Here is a 23,382-nt window from a genome sequence, read left to right as displayed (position 1 = left end):
GAGGAGGGGAAGAGCGAGGCAGAAGGTTGGGGGAGATGAAGGTGAAAGTTGGAAGGGGGAAGAAGCAGGGAGGATGCTTTGAGGAGGAGGGGTGAGAGGGGAGTCTTGGAGGGGAGGAGCGAGGGAGAGTCTCGGAGGGGAGGGGTGTGGGGGGAGTTTAGGGAGGGGAGGGAAGGGGCAAGGGGGGAGATTTGAAAGGGATGGGTGATGGGGAGGATTTGGAGGGGAGGGGTGAGATTGGATTTTGAAAAGTGTACGATTCATGGGAAACGAACATTTTTTGCAAAATGAGTTTGAGACCTTCGAGTCAAAAATACGTTTGAGGACACTGAAGGAGGGGTGGAGTTCTGGATAGTCTAGGGAATGTAGAAAGGAGGAACTGTAAGAGATGGTATTATATATATTTTTTGGAATGAATAGATTTGGTGAGCAAGACGAAAGCATCCTTTTGTAGGAAAAGAAGAAAAGGGTGTTATAATATATGAGAGAAAATAGTTGTTCAGGGGAGAGATTATACATTTCTAACCACGTGATCGCGTGATCACGAACGAAGAACGAACGAACAAAAAAGAACAACAAATAAACGAATAAGACCTGGAAAGGAAATATTTTTTGGGGGTTTTTTTTTTTTTTGAGTAGAGATATTAAACAAGGAGGTATGGGGTGAACGACTGGGACGAAACAGAGAACGAAAATAAATGCAGCGCATTCGACGAATCGCTGAGAGAAAAACAAAACCACAAGGTCGGAGACGGTACGGTAGCCAAGCCTACGAGTACTACTACTACTACTAGGCCTCAGAATACTCGATACGCATTAACCGACGATTGTGTATACATGTACGAAAAATTAGCACCGAAAATTTTCCAAAAGATACGCTATAGGTACATACACCGAAAGATAGATACAGTCTCGACAAAAACACAATTGAGAGGGATCACTTAGCTTCGAAAGCGTGAGCGCATGGAACAGCTTCGAAAAGGAAGGTAACCATGAAGAGTTCCCCAATGTCCTGGAGAGGCTGGAGTTCCCCAATGTCCGAGGCTGGACAGCTCGGAGGCAAGTACGCACACTTCTAGGCTATCCTGCTCGCCCAATCGCTTGCTTGGAGTTGTTTCATGGTTACCCATGAAAGGTCTTTAAAACAGCTGTTCACCACCATCTCTTATCTTCCCCCATCCAAAACCTTGATCTTTTCTACCCCCGCTAGTTTCACCCCAATTCCACTTTTTTGAAATACCAACTTCTGTCCTGGAAGTCCTTGGTGCCCTTGTGTTTTATACTTCTCCCTCCGCCCCCCCCCCCCCCCTTCTCACGCCTCCTCCCCCCAAGCCCTCTCCCTCGCACACATCTCCCTGCTCTCAAATGTTGTGTTTGTGTGCTTCCCCTTCTCTCCCCATCTTGTCTTCCTCTCCCTCTTTTTGTATGTTTTGTTTGTCTGGTTGATTTGTTTGTGAAGTAAATGTTAGCTCTTTCGCGAGCCTCGATTCAGTATACAAAAAAAAACTAAAATAAAAAATAAAATAAAAACCCCAACAACAGTCATCTCTATAAAGATATATAAATGTTTTCTAATTAGTAATTAGGGTATATCGATTGATGTTCATGGAGTTAACAATCGCTTATATTGCAAACTTTTGTTTTGGTGTTCCTTTGACTTAGATATTTGTGAATAACTGTCCATAGTGCAAAAGTCTGGGTATCTCCATTGAGCACAACCCAACGCTTAACTGGGGCACACACATCGTTGGAATGCTAGATCGCCAACTGCAGAACACTTTTACCTCCACCACCGAAGGTGGATGAAGGTTATGTTTTCACCACTGTCTGTCTGTTTGTTTGTGAACAGGACATGTCAAAACGTTGTGGACGGATTCGGCCAAAATTTCGTGGACAGGTTGAGTGAATGATAAGGATTCAATTTTGGGCTGAAATAAGGATGAAATAATTAGATTTTGGTAAAGATCCGGATCCGGATCTGAGAACTTAAGTGATTATTCTCCGTTGAGAGAAAAGGCCCAAAACGACATATAGCATGATATTTCAAAAGTTGAGGATGACTTATGACAAAACTTGGTGGATGAGTTGGCTAAGTGACAAGAACAAGCCGATTAGATTTTGGTTATGGTCCGGATCCAGACATGACCCATCAGTAGGATACAAAACTTAAACCGTTAAGCCTGGCGGAGGTTTGATCTCGACACAGTTTATTGCGGTAACCATTTCATGAAGTACTGATATGATCGCTGAAGAGACATTTTGTAGCTCCTTCTTACAAACCATATATTTTGTTACATCTTGGTTTGTACTGATGACGATTTATGAACTGTAACTGCAGTCGAGTAATCATCGACAAATGCATCACCTGCACTTGCATCACCACCATTCATCACCTGCATCAAATTGCATCCACATGTATATAATCACCATCATCATGCATGTGATGAAAAGGCACATTATTTGAGTTACATGCCATGGAGCAATTTGTTTGATTCAAAGTTCTAAATTTTAACCAATAACATACCTCAGCAGCAATGTAGACGGTATTACTAAGGAAATGAACACACAAGCTGGGTGTAGTGCCAGAGCACAGCAGGTGTAAGCAGCGACCCCATTTTGAACCGTTAAATGAAAATTAGTTGATGTGTGACACCAGTGCAGATGACATCAAATTTATAAATTATTTACCAAAGGCCAGGTTACATTCACATGTTTAATACCAAAGCAGATATCAATGGAGGGCTAGATTTACGACTATTGGAGCACGGTACAGATGGTCAATGGCCAACAAATTAAAATGCATACAAATCAACCACATAAAATCAACCACATACAAGTCAACCACAAACAAATCAACCACATACAAATCAACCACATACAAATCAACTACATACAAATCAACCACATACAAATCAACCACATACAAATCAACTACATACAAATCAACCACATACAAATCAACCACATACAAATCAACCACATACAAATCAACCACATACAAATCAACCACATACAAATCAACCACATACAAATCAACCACAAACAAATCAACCACATACAAATCAACCACATACAAATCAACCACATACAAATCAACCACAAACAAATCAACCACATACAAATCAACCACATACAAATCAACCACATACAAATCAACCACATACAAATCAACCACACACAGTCAACAGTCAGCTGAAGGCCAACATCTCAGAACATGCAGCCAACAAACAAATGAACAGAAATAAATTATTGAAGAGATCCTCCATTACAAGAATGCAGGTTTGTGCTGGGCTAGCATCTATTTAATGGGTTAGTACTTGAAGATGAGAAGTCACAAGGGCACACTGGCAAATGTAGTGTGCACGTGTACGAGCAGAACACACGATGTGCAGTGAGGCATTAAAATAAGAAACCGCCAAACCCTTCGTTTGAGCTTAAATTTTGAAGAAGCTCAAAGTTAAAATGCAACTTCTGACTTAGCTGCAATCTGTGAAAGAGAGAGAACTGCCCACTCTGCTAAACGCAGTCAGCCACTACACTGCTACCCACACTATCAGTAACCAAGGAAAAAGTTGCATTTTAAGCCTAACTTAACTGGGTGATTTTGAGCTTTCCCGGACTGATCTCGGCGGCCGATGATCCGATGAACTTGAAAATGTGCACAAACATAGATCATCACGTAATGAACGTGATGGTATTTTTTTATTATAATATTGTTGTGGTTTTGGAATAAAGGATAATCCCCCTCGTAGGTAGACACACCACAACATGAAGCCTCGTGATAGTTCAGTTATTTCTTAGTGAATGTAAGCGTAGTCCTTTACTGTGTTAGTTTTGTGTTGAGCAGGCCCGTGAGTAGGGCAGTCTTTTGGCGCTAGCATGCCACGTGGCAGGCCTTAACAAGTCTGGCAAGGCCGAAGGGAGGAGCTGCAGGGGGAGTGGCCGGTAAGCAACGAGCTGCCAATCAGGGCTCGAGGGGAGTGGCTAACCACAGCGATGAGAGTTGAGGCTTGGAACATTCGAGTAAGGCCGGGGCGGAGCCATAAAACCCTGCTCCGAGCCCCCCACCTCAGTTGAGTCGGAGCCCTTGATAGTTGAGTCGTGTGCACAGTTCGGAGAACGCAAGGAGTTGAGCTGGAGTGTGAGTCAGAGAGAGAGAACGCGCAAGAGAACGAGTCGGAGTGTTGGACTTGAATCACTGAAATAGCCACGCGGTACACGAATTCCCCGTGCCCCGTGCCTTGCACTGTAATAATCGCGCGTTCGAGAAGACGACCCGTTCCGGGCCACAGACGCGCGATCTCCTCCCTGCCTGCATTTTCCTGCATACGTGCCGTGACCGCCAGAGGGCCACGCCGGGCGAGCTGCCCCGGAGCGACCGACGGCAAAGCGCGCCTGGCGCGCGAACTTCTTCCTCCTTCTCCCCGTGTGCGTGAGTGGGCCCCGTGTCTGGGGTTTAGTTTCCATTGTTAAGCATCTGCTCTGTGTCCCCCTTTCCTTATCCGAATCCTGTACATTGTGTAAATAAATTGTTATTCCTCTTATTTGATTGTTCCCGTCCCTTCCATTAATTGGCCTCGCATGGTACGAATAGAACCGCTCGAATCGGGTTCCATAAAAGTAACGACACGAGTCACGTGATACGCATACCGCTCGGGCGTACTCGATTAAGCGTGGCTCGTGCGAGGTCCGGTCCCCGCTTTCGTGGCAGTGTGGGTTAAAGGTACGAGCGGCGTCGACCCGATACCCTTTTTCACGCTTGCTGCGGAAGTGGCGATTCGGCCTCGTGGACACGAAGACCCAAGGGGGAAAAATGGGTTTAATCCCCCTTTTGTAACATGGAAAAAAGGGGTTTCATCCCCCTTTGTAACGTGGAACAGGCTTCGGAGATCCGCAACAATATGTTAATTTGTCTAAATTAATGCCTAATTTGTTATGCAATATGCTAATATGTATGTCTTAGACAACTTGCTAAAACACTCAGAAGATAATTACAGGCCAATTAATTTACACCATCAGTGTCCTAATGCATGTAACCCTTACTCACATGTGTTTGTTGTACATAAACATGTAAAAAATTGCGATTTTTAAGCACATGTGACTACTAAATGGCATGTGCCACCTGAATGGTAAGTTCGATTTGGACGTAGCCGATGTGGTATCAAAATGTGTGCAAGACCCTAGAGAAGAAAAGTCATGAGGAGACTTTGAAATCCCCAGCGGTTGCGAAAAAAGGTCGAGGGGGGCTTCCCAGCACAACCCCCTCCCACCCCAGTACAGTTAGGGTTGTTACTTCCAATATCCCATTTCTCAGCTACAATTCAGAAAGCTTGTTAAATGTCTAATAGATGCCTAAATAAGGCAGATTCACGGCAGACGCCCCCTATTGATAAAGTCCTTTGCAGCAGGTGCCGACATGGCGCAGGGATTCATACACGGCTTCACAACAGATGAGAATGCTCAATTTTAAAATGTGGTAATCAAAAGTTTAGAAAGGGGATTGCAGTGTCTGTGTTGATCTCATTTTTAAAACAGGTTAGAACGTCACTGTACCTTACTTGCAGATATTAGTACTCCCCCTGCCTTCCAACATAATTGACCAAAACAATCTCAGTAGTGCATGCAAGAACCAATTTGTTTTCCCCTTCTGCGAATAAGATGAGAAAGTAACACATGATTGATACTGGAGAAACGGGTCACTAGTACGTTCTTCCTAGTAGTAGCTGCATAAAGGCCAATCAATCTTCAAGAACAACATTATACTTTCAAGGTTTAAAACTCAGGTCACATCACATCAAACCTTCTTTCTGTATGACATCTAATCATCTGCTCATCTCATTTAAAATAACCGGTTTAATTCTGTCACTTGCTGTTTTTCCATTTTTGGTATGATTTTTTACTTTGCCTTGAGTGCCTTGAGGGAGGGGAGCAAGTGGAGAAAGAGCAGGGGGGGGGGGGGGGGTGTGTGTTTGTGTGCGCTAGGGTAGGAGATCCAGCTGGTCAGCCAGGCCAGCGCTGCTGATTGATGACCTGAGCGTCCCAAACTAATCAAGAGGGTACTAGCTCTGCCATGCAGGCAGCGGTTCAGAAGTGAGGTTCGGCCAAGTAGTTTGAATGTGGGATCAATGGGGGGGAGTGGGAAGGGGGTTGAGGTGGTGGACAAATCAGAGAAGGAGGTTGGAAGTGTTGTGTGTGCAGGAGACCAGATGGAAAAGGGACAGGGTGAGGAGGTTGGTAGGAGGATACAAGATGTTGCACGCCGGTGTGGATGGAAGGAGTAATGGCGTAGGAATAATAGTATCGGAAGAGATCAGCATGCAGGTGGTCAGAGTAGAAAGAGGGGAGGGACGGATAGTTATGGCCTGGGTGGTTCAGAAGCAAATAATATGTGTGTGATGTCCGTGTATGGGCCAGAAACGGTAAGGCCGGTCGAAGACAGAGAAGCAGGAATTTAGAGATACACTGGAGAGGATAATGGGCATGCTCGAGATGGAGGTGATGCTGTGCATTGTGGGAAACATTACCACGCATGCTTGGGTAGCGGAACCCAGTGCAGCGGGAGAAGTCGAAGTCAGGTGGACGAAGTGGTTGTTGAATGTATGTATGAGAGATGGGTCAATTCCAGAGGGGTGGAGGGCAGGGTTAATTGTGCCGATATGGAAAGGGAAGGGGGATGTTCAAGATCCGGGGAAGTATGATGCTGGGCATTACAGGGCATTACACTCCTTACATTACACAGGGCACAAGGGCATTACACTCCTTAGTCATGCCATGAAGATGCTGAAGAGGGTTCAGGATGGGAGGATAAGGAGGAGTGTGGAGAAGGAGATCGGAGAAGATAATCAGGGGTTCAGAAAGGGTAGGGTAATGACAGATGGGATGTTCAGGCTGAGACAGCTGGTGGAGAAAAGGTTGGAGGTGCTGCAAGGTGAAATGGCATTGGGATTTGTGGATCTGGAGATGGCTGGTTAGAAGGGACACTGTACCGAGAGAGATGGTAATGGCGACACTGAGATGGATGGGAGTGCAGGAAGCAGAAGTTAGGTTGGTGGAAGGGATGTACAAGGGAATAAAGGGAAGAGTTTTGGTTGGTCCTGGGATGTAGGACGAGTTCAATGTGAACATCGGTTTAAAGCAGGGAAGCGCTCTCAGCCCACTCATGTTTATCATGGTGATGGAGCTGGTAAGCAGGAAGGTAAACATAAAAGATATTCTGGGGAGGATTTTGTATGCGGCTGATCTGGTTGTTTGTGGTGGAGAGTGGGTGGGAGATGCATGAAGTACTGGGGGAGTGGAAGAAGGCATTTGAGAAACATGGGGTGAAAATGAGCATGGAGAATCCAGATGTGATGTTGGTTGGGCAGCAGAAAAAAAAAAAATCAGGTTAGAGGAGAAGGAGATCAGAGAAGAAATAGGTTTGAGTATCTGGAAAGAACTGTGACTGGGGATGGTAAGTCAGAAGCAGAGGCGTGGAGGTTTCAGGTTGGTGTGAATGTGTGGAGGAGGGTGGAGGGTGTAATGGCAGACAGAAATATTTCAAGGAGATTGAACAACTGGGTCAGGAGGATTGTGCGAGTGAAGAGGGTGGATAGAAGGAGAATGGATGAATTGAGAGAGGACATTGATGTGCAGATGTGCTTGACGGGGGGATATTGGTGAAATGCCAGCTGAGATGGGCTGGGCATTTGGTGCGGATGGGGTAAGAGAGAATGGCAAAGAGAGCGGATAGGTTGAGGGAGCAAGGTAGGAGAAAAAGAGGTAGTCCACAATTGAGATGGGAGGATTGTATGAAGAGGGATATCAGTAAGGTGGGTGTGGTTGGAGGGTAGATAGAGTTGGCTGAGGACAGATGGGAGTGGAGGAGTATCATTGCCAAGGCAACACAGGAGCTTGGTGCCATCAGACCTCACCCCTCATAAAGGAAAGGAAAGAGGAGGAGCACAACAACTTATAATTTCTGTTGTCGTGTTAAGAGTGTCGTATCAAAATAAGCAAAAATCAACAGAAAAAAAAATTCCCAACAGCTGCATTTATCATTTCCCAAATCAAATACTATACCGAAGTTGATGGCACGCTATCGCAAATCCCCACACTTCCCACCTAAAGCAAAGTTGAAAGATGGCAAAAAAATTCCGCCAGGAAAGACCCAATAGAAAATTGAGTTGAAAAGAAAAAAAAAAAAAAAAAAACTTATGTTTTCACTCCTTCTGTTAAGTGAAAGAGTTGTTTTCATGTGAGCACACCAGGGTGACCATCCCCAACTACCCCCATCCACACGTTACAAATAGCAGCATTACCTTCAGTTTATGAGGGTTAGCTGCGCAAGCAGTCAGGGACAATCTGGCGGTGATTGTTGGGAGGGTGTAGTTGGTTAACCGGTGGAATGGCTATCCTTAAAAAAAACAATAACGCCACTTCCAAGCAGTTTGGTGTTGGCTTAACGGTGAAGGGTTTATCTTTCATAAATTGATCGTCTGTTTGCCGTGTCGCGAGCAAGGCCTTTGCCGCGTCGCGAACGATTTGAAATCGAAGTTAAGTGATTGTTCCCATTTGTATTTTCGTTAAAACTGTATTTATTTATGGTGTTGTACGTATATTGTGGCCCGAGGAAGATTTTTCGGTGCAAATCTTTCATACCTGTATTGAAAATCGTGTTAATTCGTGTCGTGTCTTGAGGCCTTGTACAGTGTGCACTGTACAACCTTGAGGCTTTGTTTTTCTCTCAGCGGTCCGTCGTTTGTGATCCAATAACTTTCGTTCTCTGTATTCCCAGTCTTTTCACCCATAGCCTACTTCCTTGTGTAAATCTCAACTCAAAAAAAAAAAAAAAAAAAAAAAAAAAAAAAAAAATTTCCTTCTCTGTTCTCATTCGTTTATTCATTCTTATTCGTTCGTTCGTTCTTCGACCACGTGTTTCTCCCCCATTTCCCCAGATAGTTTTCACTCATTAACCTTCAATGTTTACACTTTCCCCTCAAGTTATGTATTCCGTCATATTTTATAACACCTTTTTCTTCTTCTTCTTTAAAAGGCTGCTTTCGACTTGCTCACCAAATCAATTCATCCCAAAAAAAATATCCATCTCCGATAGTGCCTTTTTTCTACATTCCCTAAACTCTCCTGCACTCCATCCTCCATCCAGCGTCCTTAAACGTATTTTTAACTCGAAGGTCACAAGAAACTCATTTTGCAATAAATGTTCGTTTCCCATAAATCGTACACTTTCAAAAATCCAATCTCACCCCTCCCCTCCAAATCTTCCCCATAACCCCTCCCCTCCAAATCTTCCCCATCACCCCTCCCCTCCAAATCTTCCCCATCACCCATCCCTTTCAAATCTCCCCCCTTGCCCCCTCCCTCCTAAACTACCCCCTCACCCCTCCCCGCCAAGACGCCCCCTCGCCCCTCCCCTCCTAGACTCCTGCCTCACCCCTCCCCTCCAAATCTCCCCCATATCCCATCCCTTTCAAATCCCTCCCCTTGTCCCTTCCCTCCCAAACTCCCCCCTCCCCTTCAAATCTCCCCACCCTCATTGCTTCTCAATTTCCCCCCTCTCACTCCCCCTCCTCAAAGCGTCCTCCCCGCCTCTTCCCCCTTCAAACTCTCACCTCCATCTCCCCTAACCTTCTGCCTCGCTCTTCCCCCTCCTCAAATAACACCTCATTGTGGCTCACCCAATCACCATCAAACCTTTTGTCCGCCCCATCCTTCCCTTTCTCCGAACTATTCTGAAATCTCTGACACACCTTCAACAGCTCTCCCTACCTCTTCCACATCTTACCCTACCCCTCCTCCCCCCTGTTCTGTATCTGATGCTCCCCCTTCCTCTTCATTAACGGTATGGACCTCAAACATCCGGGGCCTTCGTTCAAACTTAACTGATCTCTCCATACAGGTTGCTTCTGTCAAACCAGACGTGATCTGCTTCACAGAAACTTTCCTCCTTTATGATGTCTCTGATTCCATAGTATCTCTCCCGGGCTACTCCCTCCTCCGGTATGATAGACCTGAGCCTCGTCCTGGAGGCGGGGTTGCTATCTTTATCAAAAACTCTCTTCCTCACTCGCCCTGCACTGCACTGCACTCTCTCCACCTCACCCCCAGGAATACCTCTGGCTACGGCTTCCCCTTCGCTCCCACCTCTTGTTCATATGTGTGTTGTACCGTCCACCAAACAGTGATGACTCCATCTACATCTCGCTGTCTGATGATATGGACCAACTTCTATCTACTCATCCCAACTCTCTCTTCCTCATATGTGGTGATTTCAACTATCATCATGCCAGTTGGCTGGGTGTGGGTACCTCTCTCACCAGCCATGGCTCCTCAGCAAAGGACTTCTGCGACTCACTGGGACTGACACAATCTGTCAATTTCCCGACCCGGATCTCAGTCAACGGAACATCTTCTCTTCTGGACTTGGTTATGACTAACTTCCCTGAAAATGTCTGCTGCTCTTCTTCTGCTCCGATCGGATCATCTGATCATGTCCTTGCTAAAGTGGACATCTCTCTGACCATCCTCAGGGAGCCTGCTCAGCGTCGACGAGTCTGGCATTTCACTCAGGCCAACTGGCACGGTCTTCAAGCAGCCATAAATCATCTGGACTGGTCTCCCATCTCTACCACCTCTGACATCAACTCATCCTGGGAATTCTTCCAAAGTAAATTGCTCTCTCTCATGCACAGATTTATCCCATCTCGTCTTCAGTTGTCATACCCTTCCTCCCGTCCATGGTACACGGAATCTTGTGGTGAGGCTGTTGCCCAGAAACAACTTGCCTTAGTCTCCTGGAAAGCAAATCCAACGGAAGGAAATCTCATTTCCTTTCACAAAGCCCAAAACAAGTGTGTGTCCACCCTCAGGAGAGCCAGGAAACAATATCTCTCCGTTCTCAAGACCGAACTCTCTTATCTGTCTCCCTCTTCCAAATCCTGGTGGCGTCTGGTCAAATCCGTTTCTGGTGTTTGTTCCCCCTCCATCCCCTCCCTTACCTCAAACGGCTACACAGCTGACTCCGCACGTGAAAAAGCTGAATGCCTCAACTCTGTGTTTGCCTCTAAATCTTGTGTCCCAAACCCATCCCTCTCTGTACCCACCATACCCAGTCGTACCCTGCTGCTCCTGGACTCCGTGTCCTTTCCTCCTGACAAGGTGGAAAAGTTTCTGTCAACCCTCGACTCTGATTCTGCAACTGGACCCGACGGCATCAGCCCACGGGTCCTAAAATCCTGCTCTGCTGCTCTATCTCACCCTCTCTCTGTTCTCTTCACCCTCTCTTTTGCTCAAGGTCAACTGCCATCTGCTTGGAAATCAGCCAACATCACCGCTTTGCACAAAAAAGGTGCAAAAACAGATCCTAGCAACTACAGACCAATCAGCCTTCTCCCAATTATCAGCAAAGTCATGGAATCCATCATTGCCTCGGATATGAAATCTTTCCTCTTCTCCAATGGCTTGATCTCTGATCATCAATTTGGTTTCAGACCAGGTCACTCTACTCTGGACATGCTGCTTCTGCTGTCTCAACAATGGATGTAGGTCCTCAATGCCAAACAGGAAATTAGAGCTGTCTCCCTCGACATATCACGTGCCTTCGACACGGTCTGGCACCCCGCTCTGCTCACCAAACTCTCCTCCTTTGGTATCCATGGAAATCTCCACGCATGGCTGGCGGACTTCCTCTCTAGTCGTCGTCAACGTGTGGCCCTGAATGGGTTTCTCTCATCTCCTCTTCCTGTTCAGGCTGGAGTTCCCCAAGGCAGTGTTCTGGGCCCCGTGCTTTTTCTGGTCTTCATCAATGATCTCTCTGACTCTCTCGAAAATCCTCTCTATCTCTTTGCTGATGACTCCACTCTCTGCCGCTCCATTCCTCTTCCCCCAGATCGGCAGTCTGCTGCCTCCTCACTCTCTGAAGACCTGGACAAAATCACAGACTGGTCAAACAAGTGGAACATGTCTTTCAATCCTGACAAATCTCACACTCTTACTATGTCTCTCCGAAAAGATCGACTGGACAACCCTCCCATCTACTTTCTCAACAATCCTCTCCAAGAAGTTCTGTCGCTCAAGATTTTGGGTCTCACTATCTGCCATGATCTTTCTTGGGAAAACCACATTTCCAAGCTGGCCTCCAAAGCCAGTCGCCGACTGGGCATCCTCCGTCGTGCGAAATCCTTCCTCGGCACACCTGAGCTCCTCACCACATACAAGGCTTTCATCCGCAGCTCAATGGAATACTGTTCTCCCCTATGGGCCGGTGCTCCTGCCTCACACCTAGCTCGGCTTCACGCTGTTGAAACCAAAGCTTTCAGAATTATTGGAATCTCCCGCGATGAAGCTATCTCTGAGGGCCTTTCACTCACTCACCGCAGGCAGGTAGGGGGTCTTTCTGTCTTCTACCGACTCCTCTCCGGCCTTGCACCCCCAGCTCTCTCTGTGCTCTGTCCCCCAAATATTCCTACAGGTCGCACAAGATCTGCCAGCAACCCTCTGATGGTTAAACTGCCGAAATCTCGGCTCTCTGGTCACCTTCACTCTTTCATTCCTCTTTTCTCCCGCCTCTGGAACAAACTCCCTCACTCCCTTCAATCCCACTCCTCCCTCCAGGTCTTTAAAACAGCTGTTCACCACCATCTCTTATCTTCCCCCATCCAAAACCTTGATCTTTTCTACCCCCGCTAATTCACCCCAGATCCACCTTGTTTGAAATTCCAACTTCTTTCCTGGAAGTCCTGGCAGTGTCCATATGTTTTATACCTCTCCCACCACCCCCTTCCCATGCCCCCCCCCCCCAAAGCCCTCGCCCTCTCTCAGATCTCTCGATGTCTCCATGTCTCCATGTCTCTCGGTCCCTGCTCTCAAATGTTGTGTTTGTGTCCTTCCCCCTCTCTCCCCATCTTGTCTACCGCTCCCGATGTTATATGTTTTATGTGTTGGTTTGTCTTTCTGTGTGATTAATGTTCGCTCTTTCACGAGCCTCGATCTTGTATACAAAAAAAAAAAAAAAAAAAAAAAAAAAAAAAAGTGGCTGGCTTGACATCTTCGGGTTCTGAACACGAGTCCCCGTCATGCCGTTGAATTAACACCAGGTGGGTTGACTCAGCCTGTCATCCGTCTGTGGTCAGCAAAATGAGTACCAGATGACTGCTTTTTGAGAGCCATTGCATCACCATTGTGGGTGTGTATGTGTGTATATATCTATCTATATATCTATACACACACACACACACACACACACACACACACACACACACACACACACACACACACACACACACACACACACACACACACACACACACACACACACACGAATGCAATATACACTATTACACTCGGATCCTGACATTCGCAGGGGATACGATAAGTTCCTGGAAAATACTGCGAAAGTTGGAACAATTAATGTGGGGGCATTGTTTCAATGCAAAGAGAGGGGGGGGAGGTATAAATTTCAGGCATTTCAAAATCGCCACGATGAATCGATCTTAACACTGATATACAACTCAACACGCAACACCATTGATATGGGGAAAACCTCCTTGAGGAGGAGGGAAAATTTTTGCTACAGCCTTCATTGTGTGACCAGCCTGGTGTTGGCTTAGCGGTTAGGGTGCCGGCTTGGGATCCTAGGATCCTGGGTTCGAATCCCGGTCGATTGCTGAATTAACGCCAGGGGGGTTGACTCAGCCTGTCAGCCTTCCGAGGTCGGCAAATAGGGAACCAGCTTGCTGGGATGAATGATCACGGTGTGTAACCCGATTTAGAATAGGTACACTGTATCCCTGCGCATCAAAGAGCGTGACCAAGGGTTGGCGTCAGGAAGGGCATCCGGCCATAAAAACATTGCTGCAAATAGGGAATCATGATTGTCATGGGGCCCGCAAGGCTAACCCCCGCTCCAGCGGGGAAAATGGCCTTAAAACGATCATTCATTCATTCATTCTTCATTGTGTGACCCTTAGTCCTTCTGCCCTGCCAAATTTGGTTAAGATTGGATAAGTAACCACCGAATGTATTGCGGTCAAAATCGTGAGAGGCAGACATACACCAAATTGCGTATTTTAGTGTGTGTGTGTGTACATATACAGTGCATTCAGAAAGTATTCAGACCCCTTCACTTATTTCACATTTTGTTATGTTGCAGCCTTATGCTGAAATCGTTTAAATTCATTTTTTCCCTCACCAATCGGCACTCAATACCCCATAATGACAAAGAGAAAACAGGATTTCAGAAAGTTTTGCAATTGTATTAAAAAAAAAAACTGAAATATCACATTTACATAAGTATTCAGACCCTTTGCTATGACACTTGAAATTTAGCTCAGGTGCCTCCCATTTCTCTTGATCATCTTTGAGATGTTTCTACACCTTGATTGGAGTCCACCTGTGGTAAATTCATTTGATTGGACATGATTTGGAAAGGCACACACCTGTCTATATAAAGTCTCACAGCTGACAATGCATATCGGAGCAAAAACCAAGCCATGAGGTCGAAGGAACTGCCTGCAGAGCTCAGAGACAGGATGTGTCGAGGCACAGATCTGGGAAGCCTACAAAAAAATTTTCTGCTGCATTGAAGGTTCCCAAGAGCACAGTGGCCGCCTCCATAATTCTTAAATGGAAGAAGTTTGGAACAACCAGGACTCTTCCTCGAGCTGGCCGCCCGGCCAAACTGAGCATTCGGGGGAGAAGGGCCTTGGTAAGAGAGGAGACCAAGAACCCGATGGTCACTCCAGCTGAGCTCCAGAGATCCTGTGTGGACATGGGAGAAACTTCCAGAAGGACAACCATCAATGCAACACTCCACCGATCTGGGCTTAATGGCAGAGTGGCCAGACGGAAGCCTCTCCTCAGTGAAAGACACATGAAAGCCCGCTTGGAGTTTGCAAAAAAAGCACCTAAAGGACTCTCAGACTGTGAGAAACAAGATTCTGTGGGCTGTTGGAACAAAAAATTGGCCGTGACTTGCTGTACTTTGCATGTCGTCACCACATTATGGAGCTGCTGCTTGCTGCAGCATTTACAGCAGTCGCGGGGGGGAGCACCTCTGGACCGGAAGTTCTTCTGTTTAAGAGATTCCAATCAAAGTGGGACTCTATTGACCAGACTGCATTCATCTCTGGTCTCACTGATGAATCTGTCGAAGACCGCATTCTCCCTGTGACTGATAAAGTTATCGATTTTGCAAAGAAGCAGCTTGACCTCAATCAGCCACGGGATGATTATAAAGAACTTCTGGAACTGACCATTTTGTTTCTTGGAGGAGTTCCTGCTCGTGGCATTCATTTCCGTGCTCCTGGTGCGATTCACCATGCAAGATCGATGTCGAAGGCCATCTGCAGTCTCAAAATCTGGCTTTTCCACCAACAGTTCAAGCTGATGGCATGAGAGAGGAATGGCCTACGAGAAATTTGTCCGTTTGTTTCTGAAGTGTATTTGCAAGCCTGGATGAAAGCTCCAAGTGCAGCTGAAGCTCCAATGAATGATCTGCTACTGATGAAGACCTTGATCTCTTTCAAGACTGCAAGTCATGCAATCTCAACAGCCACCAGTGAGAAGTTGAGGAACCATCTGTGGTACTTGTCAGAAGAGCTGGTGGGGTTGGCCTTCTTCGACAAACAAGTGCCTATCACTACTAAACAACTGATGGTGGAAGCACTGAAAAGCGAGCGTCCATTAGATGAAGAACCATCAAAGATGCCACCGCCTGACATGAAAGCCTAAAGCGAGAAGGGAATTGAAGAATTTGTGTCAGCACACACAAAAACATTATTCGAAAAGTTGAAAATCTCGTCAGACTTTTTAAGTGTGGATCCAAGCACATGGGGTGACCATGAAGGCTACAGAGCTGCTGCGGAACAGATCAGGGAGTTGAAGGTCGTAAATGACCACGCTGAACGAGGTGTGGCCCTCATGAAAAGTTACAACCGGCTCCTTACCAAGGATGAGGAGCAACTCCAATTATTCTTACTTCAGGTCGTGTCTGAACACCGCCGTACTTATCCCGATTGTCGGACATTGCTTCAAAAAGGGGACCAAAAAACAACAACAACCACGGTCCACGAAAAAGGCCAACCCCCGCATGGCCTCTAAAGGTGGTTATTTTTATATATATTAATGATATGACATGTTGGTGAGAACCTTCCTTGACTAGAAACTAATATAATAACATCAGGAAATATAATAACATCAGGAATGTTAAATAGAATGAGAAATGAAAAGAACTTTAAGAAGTGTATTTGTACAGTAGTATATTTTGTTGTGTGCTCTCTATATATAAAATCTTGATACTTGAAGGTGCCTGGACGACCTCTAAATATAAACAGACTTGCATGAAATTTTGACAGCAGTGTTTCTATCCCAAATGGATCACATTTAGGCCATGGGAACACTCAAATTAACATTTTAAAATTTTCACCCCGTTTAAGGCCACCCTAATATACCCAACCCTTTCATCTTTGCGCCACCCCCCCCCTCCTCCCCAATTCCATCATGGGCATAATCGATCCCGCGCCCCATTTGGCATCCCTCAAGTTTGTTACGCTTTGGCTACCCGCAATTTGTTACGCTTTGGCTGCCAGCAGCGTTCGCTGCCCTTAGTTCGCTCGAACTAGTCAAATGACACGAGGGAGGAGCGTGGGGTCGGGGTGTGGCAGAGTCGAGGAGCACGTCCGAGGCGGTCACGGTAAGGGCTCCCAGCCAACCAGGGCTCGGAGGGCATGGCGTGATAGGGCGTGGTGAAGAACGTCTGGTGAGTTCCAGAGGGTTCCACGGGCGTGGCAATAAAACCCTTTGCGTGAGGCCCCCACCTCAGTTATGAGAAGGGAGAGGCAGGCGCTCGAGTCGAGGACTGTATTGAAAGGACTGACCAGGAGTTGTGAGGAGGACTTGGAAGCGCATTGTTAGCGCCGATTAAACTGTTACACACGCAGCCACGCGAGTGATTAACCGCCAAAGCCCAACCCTACCGTTCGCCCCGTAATTATCCCGTGCGCGCCAACAACACACAGAGAGCTCCTGCCGTCTACTGTTGTCATCTACTTCGCGATGCGAGCTGGGGACCGGAGGAAGAGCTGCCCGGACGCCATCCCTGGACGTACTGATTTTCATCTGCAAACCCCGTGTGAGTGTGTCTGAGTGTGAACAGGCCCGTTTGTCTTGGGAATAAGTTAAGACTGTACTTAAGGACTGCACTGTCTTCTTCTGCTGAACCATTGTACATTGTGAAAATAAATTCTGTTCTTCCTTTCTTCCAAATTTGACCGTTTTTGTGATTTCCATCATTGGGTAAGCGTGGCAAAATTAAGAACCGCTTGGATCGGGTTTAGTCATTGATAACGGCTGGGGTCACGGGTTCGCTACCACTCGGCGTATCCACCAACACCCGTGATTCGGGCGGGGCTTATTTCCTCGTTTCTGGGCAGCGCGAGTAATTAGGTATTAGTGATTAGTCCTACGATCCTACTTCGCGCTGTCCGGGAAGGACGTCATAGGTCCCGGGCTAGTCAAAGACAAGGGGACTAATCCCCCCTTGGTAAGGGGAAAAGGCCGGCGGTGAGATCTGCAACAATTGGTGTCAGGAGTTTGGATTGGACCCGAAGTGCGCTTAACGCACTCAAAATTACGAGCGGCCGAAATTTAATTATTAACACCCAAATTTAATTCGTGCCATGGATAGCCAAGGCGGTCGGATGCCGGTGGGGGTAAATGAGATAGATGAGGGAAAAGAATTAATAACCCAGGACCCCCGGGAAGAATTGGGAGAAATAGAGGAGGAAGCAGTAGAGGCAGCAGGGGTAGAGAATGGCGGCACCTCGCACGTGGCGGCGAGAGCCGAGCCCGCAGCACCAATGGATATGGACCTTTTTATGGCACAAATGATGACATTTTTGACCAAGTGGGATGAAGAGAACAAAATGTGTGCCCAGGGAAACAAATCCACCAGGGAAATGAACAAAATGGGTGCTCAAATGACTAACCAAATAGAAGAAATGAGGGGCGAAATAAAAAAAGTCCAGGTGTGAAGTGGACAAAATGATGGCAGAGTCAAAGAAGGACCTAAAATAAATGGGGGAGGACATTGATCACATGTTGAGCGAGGAAGTCGCACTGGTACGCGACGGGGTAGCGCGGTGTGAGAAACGCGGGAAGAGCAAGCTTGGGCAGAGCGCAGTCAAGTTGACCGGGGTAGAAATCGCGACACGGGGTATGGAAAAGCCGACGGCCGCTGAGTTGGAAAATGAAATTTTATTGGCACCGGCGGTCGTCGAGGAAAAAGAAAAAGAAATTATAATGGAAATTGGGGCCGAAGAGACGGCAGAGGTAGAATCGGGAAATGAATCGAAGAAGCGGGAAAGGCGAACGGCACGGTTCGAGGAGAGGGAGAGGTCGGACCTTCGCCCCCTGGCGGGCGCGGTGCTCCGACCGGGGGAGGTTGGGCCACCGTGCATGGGGCTGCAAAGCCTTGCGCAGGGATGGTGCCTGGAACCTTGGCCCAAGTATGCCTCCTCTCCTGAATCGAAAATGCCGGACGGACCCAACCAACAGGAGACCAACCACCCACATGCATTGCTCGGCTTTTCGAAGCCGAGCTGGGATGATGTATTTCCGCACCGAGAGGCTCAAGTATAGTGGACAAATGGCAGTAGTGTTGGCGAATGGTAGCTTTACCATTCGACACTTGGGCACATGAGCTAGAGATTATGGGGATGGCAGTTGGCAGTGAAAACTAGCCGAGGGCGGGCTAGGATAATTGTTAGGGATTTAGTAAATGACAGTAGGAGACTGAGATTTAAGTAGCGACATTTGTACAGGTAGAGGGGACGTAGTCAGACCAGATGGATGTTAATGACAAGGGAAGTGCTTAGTGTAAGGGAAGACGGGAAAGCACGAGTATTAGAGGGAAGTAGCTAGTTAGATGATGCTGTGTGTGTGTAGAAGTGTATAAGTGGTGTATTGAGGATGAATGGAATGGTGTTGAGTGAATGGACTTGCATGGTGTGCAAGTGAGGAATAAATGGTGAGAATACTTGGTGTGTGGAATTAATGGTGTGGAATTAGTGGTGTGGAGTGCATGGTGCGAAGGAGTGCATGGGGGAAGATGGACCCTTTCACGGATACCCGGGGGGGGTAGTTTTAAGTTTGGTAGATGGATTAGGTAAATTGTTGGATATTGACACCTGTGGTGCAGGTAGTAGCAAGGTATTGCTTTGAGGGGTGCATGAGTCTGTGGAAATGGCTGGGCGTGTGGGCTTAATTGGTGAGTATAGTTATTGGGGCACTTCGCCACTGGTAGTCTGTCGGCCAGGTGAGGCCGCAGGTAGGCTCTGGGAGCCGGTTAGAGTCAGAGTAGTGTTCAGTGGGGCCCGAGGTTCCTAGGAGAGGACCCGGGTAGCCCAATGCCAGAGAGGGCATCAAAGGGGTGAGTGAGAGAGTCAGGAGGGGCCTTCCCCGATTTAGGGTAGTTGTAAGGATCATGGTAAGCTCGGGTGGCGACTTCAGTGGCGGAGGTGCGCAGGTAGGTAGACCTGCTGGTGGAGCCACACGACCCAGCCCCGAAATTGTGCGAAGGCAAAGTATTGAAAAATTGGGGGAGTGAGACCCCAAATTTGGAGGGCACCACAGGGTGGGTCAATGGGAATTGGTTTTTAGAACCACATAGTTTAAAGATGCCAATTGGCAGGGCACGACCCAAGGTAGTTTAAATGAGTTAATGTTATTAGAGTATAGTTAGGATGAGAAATCTCTTTGCACCATCCACATCCACTCACCAAGGTGACAGAACTCCACACCAGGTTTTGCAAATGTTTGGATGGGAAAGACGCATCATGACGTGAGTGTGACATTGTGGTATTCCATCTCTTCCTTCTTGGGAGGGATTGGATGATGAATTTGGCATAGAGGGGGATATGGGAGACAAAACGTAGAGACGAATTTGTAAATTGTAAATACAGGGAAGGGCAAGGGTAGTGTAGGCTGACATGGGGGGTTACGTACGGCTAGGGACGAGCTTTCTCTGCTCGCTCTCCCGTGCTCCTCATGTTACATTGCCTTGTATTGTGTGTACCCTTGCGCCCTTGCCTCCGCTAACTCTCTGCTTTGTCTTACCTCCCCACCCATGGACCCATATTTTTGTTGAGGGGAGTGTGCAGGAACCCTGAGCTGTGCGGCTGCACTTTGCTACACCTGTGCAGCTGCACCCTGCTACCTGCTGCTGCACCAATACACCCTATGGACCACACGTTCTGTGGCCTGGCATCTTGGCTGAGCAGACATTTGCTGCAAACATTATCTTGCCCTGCGGACCACTGGTTTTTAAGTGTCGTCAAAGTCACGCAGATGGACCATGAGATTGGCCCTGCTAATAAATAAAAACGGACACGGTTGTGCATTTTTTATTTACTCCGGTGTGTCAGGAAGGAAGACTTCAAGTTTTATTACGGCACACCGAAGGCGAAGCAGGAAGACGCAAGAAGCAGCAGCCCAGCAGCAAAATCTGACATTTATTAATGAAATGTGATTGTGCCTGATTGTGCATTTTTGTGCATTTATTCTGGTGTATTGGTGCAGTGCATTGCATTCTGTTTCTCTCCTTCCAAAATTTCTTTCCCACAAAAGAACAGGTCCTGGGTTGTAGAGATGTAAATAATTAGTTAGTCTTGTAAATAACATGCTCCCCACCAGCTTTATGTTTAGTTTAAGTTTTCTTTCCGCAATTCGGTTAGCTGTGGGTGTGAGTCTGTAAGTTAGTACACAACACAGTAGGTGGGACATATCTAGTGTTGTAAAAACGTCGCACACAGGGTGTTAGATTAAATGTAGAGGGGAACCACACCTAAGTGCCACACGGAATTTAAAAAGTAGTCCTGACCCTTGCTCAAAACCTGTCGTTCTCACTTGTGTGGGTTCGGCTCGGGGATGAGCCTGGCAAAGGAGGGGGGCAGTGATACGGTTTTGAGAGTTGTACATATGACATCATTAAAGGTTAAAGGGTTGCCCCCCATAGTTAGTCCACAAGCAACACGTAGGCCCACTTAGAGTATTAGTTACTAGCCGAAACCCGTGGAACATCCACGGAAGGGAGGATGTGGCTTGCTTTCGCCTTCGTCTGTCCAATCAGCGGACGGCTTGCTTCGCCTTCACCCAGCAGACGCCAATACGATGGCGTCGTATCGGCAGTTAATCGGATGCTTTTGGGCCCCAAAGTCGACTAATTCAGATTTTTCGAGTATGGCTGTACGTGATAAACAAAGAGCGCGGTTGGAAGAAATTATGGTAAACCCACCTGATGAGGTTAGCGTACAGCGCGATCGACGACACCGGCACAAATGCATGCTCAGGATTGTCCACTCAGTGGACGGCTTGCTTCGCCTTCACCCAGCAGACGCCAATAAGATGGCGTCGTATCGGCAGTTAATCGGATGCTTTTGGGCCCCAACGTCGGCTAATTCAGATTTTTTGAGTATGGCTGTACGTGATAAACAAAGAGCGCGGTTCGTAGATCGTAAATTCATTAGTGCCGTGGGCATCGAGTCACTGGGTACGGCATAAAAGGGATAACAAAGTCGAGTCCTTATGCTATTACTATATAGATGTCATAGTATGTGTAAGAGTAGGCCATTTCCCAAGTAACATCTGCATTGTGTAAAGAAATGAGCTTCGGTCCCTTTCATCTTTGCGCCACCCCCCCCCCAATTCCATCATGGGCATAATCGATCCCACGCCCCATTTGGCATCCCTCAAGTTTGTTACGCTTTGGCTACCCACAATTTGTTACGCTTTGGCTGCCAGCAGCGTTCGCTGCCCTTAGTTTGCTCGAACTAGTCAATTGACACGAGGTAGGCCTGGAAAGAGGGAGGAGCGCGGGGTCGGGGTGTGGCAGAGTCGAGGAGCACGTCAGAGGCGGTGACGGTAAGGGCTCCCAGCCAACCAGGGCTCGGAGGGCATGGCGTGATAGGGCGTGGTGAAGAACGTCTGGTGAGTTCCAGAGGGTTCCACGGGCGTCGCAATAAAACCCTTTGCGCGAGGCCCCCACCTCAGTTATGAGAAGGGAGAGGCAGGCGCTCGAGTCTAGGACTGTATTGAAAGGACTGACCCGGAGTTGTGAGGAGGACTTGGAAGCGCATTGTTAGCGCCGATTAAACCGTTACACACGCAGCCACGCGAGTGATTAACCACCAAAGCCCAACCCTACCGTTCGCCCCGTAATTATCCCGTGCGCCAACGACACGCGGAGAGCTTCTGCCGTCTACTGTTGTCATCTACTTCGCGGTGCGAGCTGGGGACCGGAGGAAAAGCTGCCCGGACGCCATCCCTGGACGTGCTGATTTTCGTCTGCAAACCCCGTGTGAGTGTGTCCGAGTGTGAACGGGCCCGTTTGTCTTGGGAATAAGTTAAAACTGTACTTAAGGACTGCACTGTGTCTTCTTCTGCTGAACCATTGTACATTGTGTAAATAAATTCTGTTCTTCCTTTCTTCCAAATTCGACCGTTTCTGTGATTTCCATCATTGGGTAAGCGTGGCACGATTAAGAACCGCTTGGATCTCTCCTCATATATATATATATATATATATATATATATATATTATTTTTTTTAAATATATATATATATATATATATATTTATATATATATATATATATATTAAAAAGCCTGGTGTTGGCTTCGCGGTTAGGGTGCCGACTTGGGATCCTAGGATCCTGGGTTCAAATCCCGGTCGATCGCTGAATCAACACCAGGGGGGTTGACTCAGCCTGTCATCCTTCCGAGGTCGGCAAATTGAGTACCAGTTCACTGGTAATTCCCTGTGTGTCGCAAGAGCCGACTAACAGTTAACAGGATGACGTTAACACCGAGGGTCTTTCACTCACTCACCGCAGGCAGGTTGGTGGTCTTACTGTCTTCTACCGACTCCTCTCCGGCCTTGCTCCCCCAGCTCTCTCTGTGCTCTTTCCCCCCCAATATTCCTTCAGGTCGCACAAGATCTGCCTGCAACCCTCTTATGGTTAAACTGCCAAAATCTAGGCTCTCTGCTCACCTTCACTTTCATTCCCCTTTTCTCCCGCCTCTGGAACAAACTCCCCCACTCCCTTCAATCCCACTCCTCCCTCCAGGTCTTTAAAACAGCTGTTCACCACCATCTCTTATCTTCCCCATCCAAAACCTTGATCTTTTCTACCCCCGCTAATTCACCCCAGATACACTTTCTTTTTTTTTCTTTTTTTTTGAAATTCAAACTTCTTTCCTGGAAGTCCTTGCAGTGTTCATATGTTTTATACCTCTCCCACCTCCCCCCAAGCCCTCTCCCTCCCACAGATCTCCCGATGTCCCTGCTCTCAAATGTTGTGTTTGTGTGCTTCTCCTCTCCTCATCTTGTCTAC

General features: G+C 47.3%; 2 protein-coding genes across 4 annotated transcripts in view; one reads left to right on the top strand and one right to left on the bottom strand.

Moving 5' to 3' along the window:
- Positions 1–23,382, top strand: part of LOC144888467 (uncharacterized) — a 790,732-nt gene that overhangs the window by 563,379 nt on the left and 203,971 nt on the right. The gene's annotated exons all lie outside the window — the stretch shown is intronic.
- Positions 1–23,382, bottom strand: part of LOC137437538 (enhancer of polycomb homolog 1) — a 115,177-nt gene that overhangs the window by 10,173 nt on the left and 81,622 nt on the right. The window lies entirely within an intron of this gene.

The sequence above is a fragment of the Myxine glutinosa genome, chromosome 12 (genome assembly GCF_964187855.1).
Source record: "Myxine glutinosa chromosome 12, kmMyxGlut1.1, whole genome shotgun sequence".
NCBI classification, from domain to species: domain Eukaryota; kingdom Metazoa; phylum Chordata; class Myxini; order Myxiniformes; family Myxinidae; genus Myxine; species Myxine glutinosa.
The sequence above is the reverse complement of the archived record's forward strand: the minus strand, read 5'-3'. Positions and strand labels throughout refer to the sequence as shown.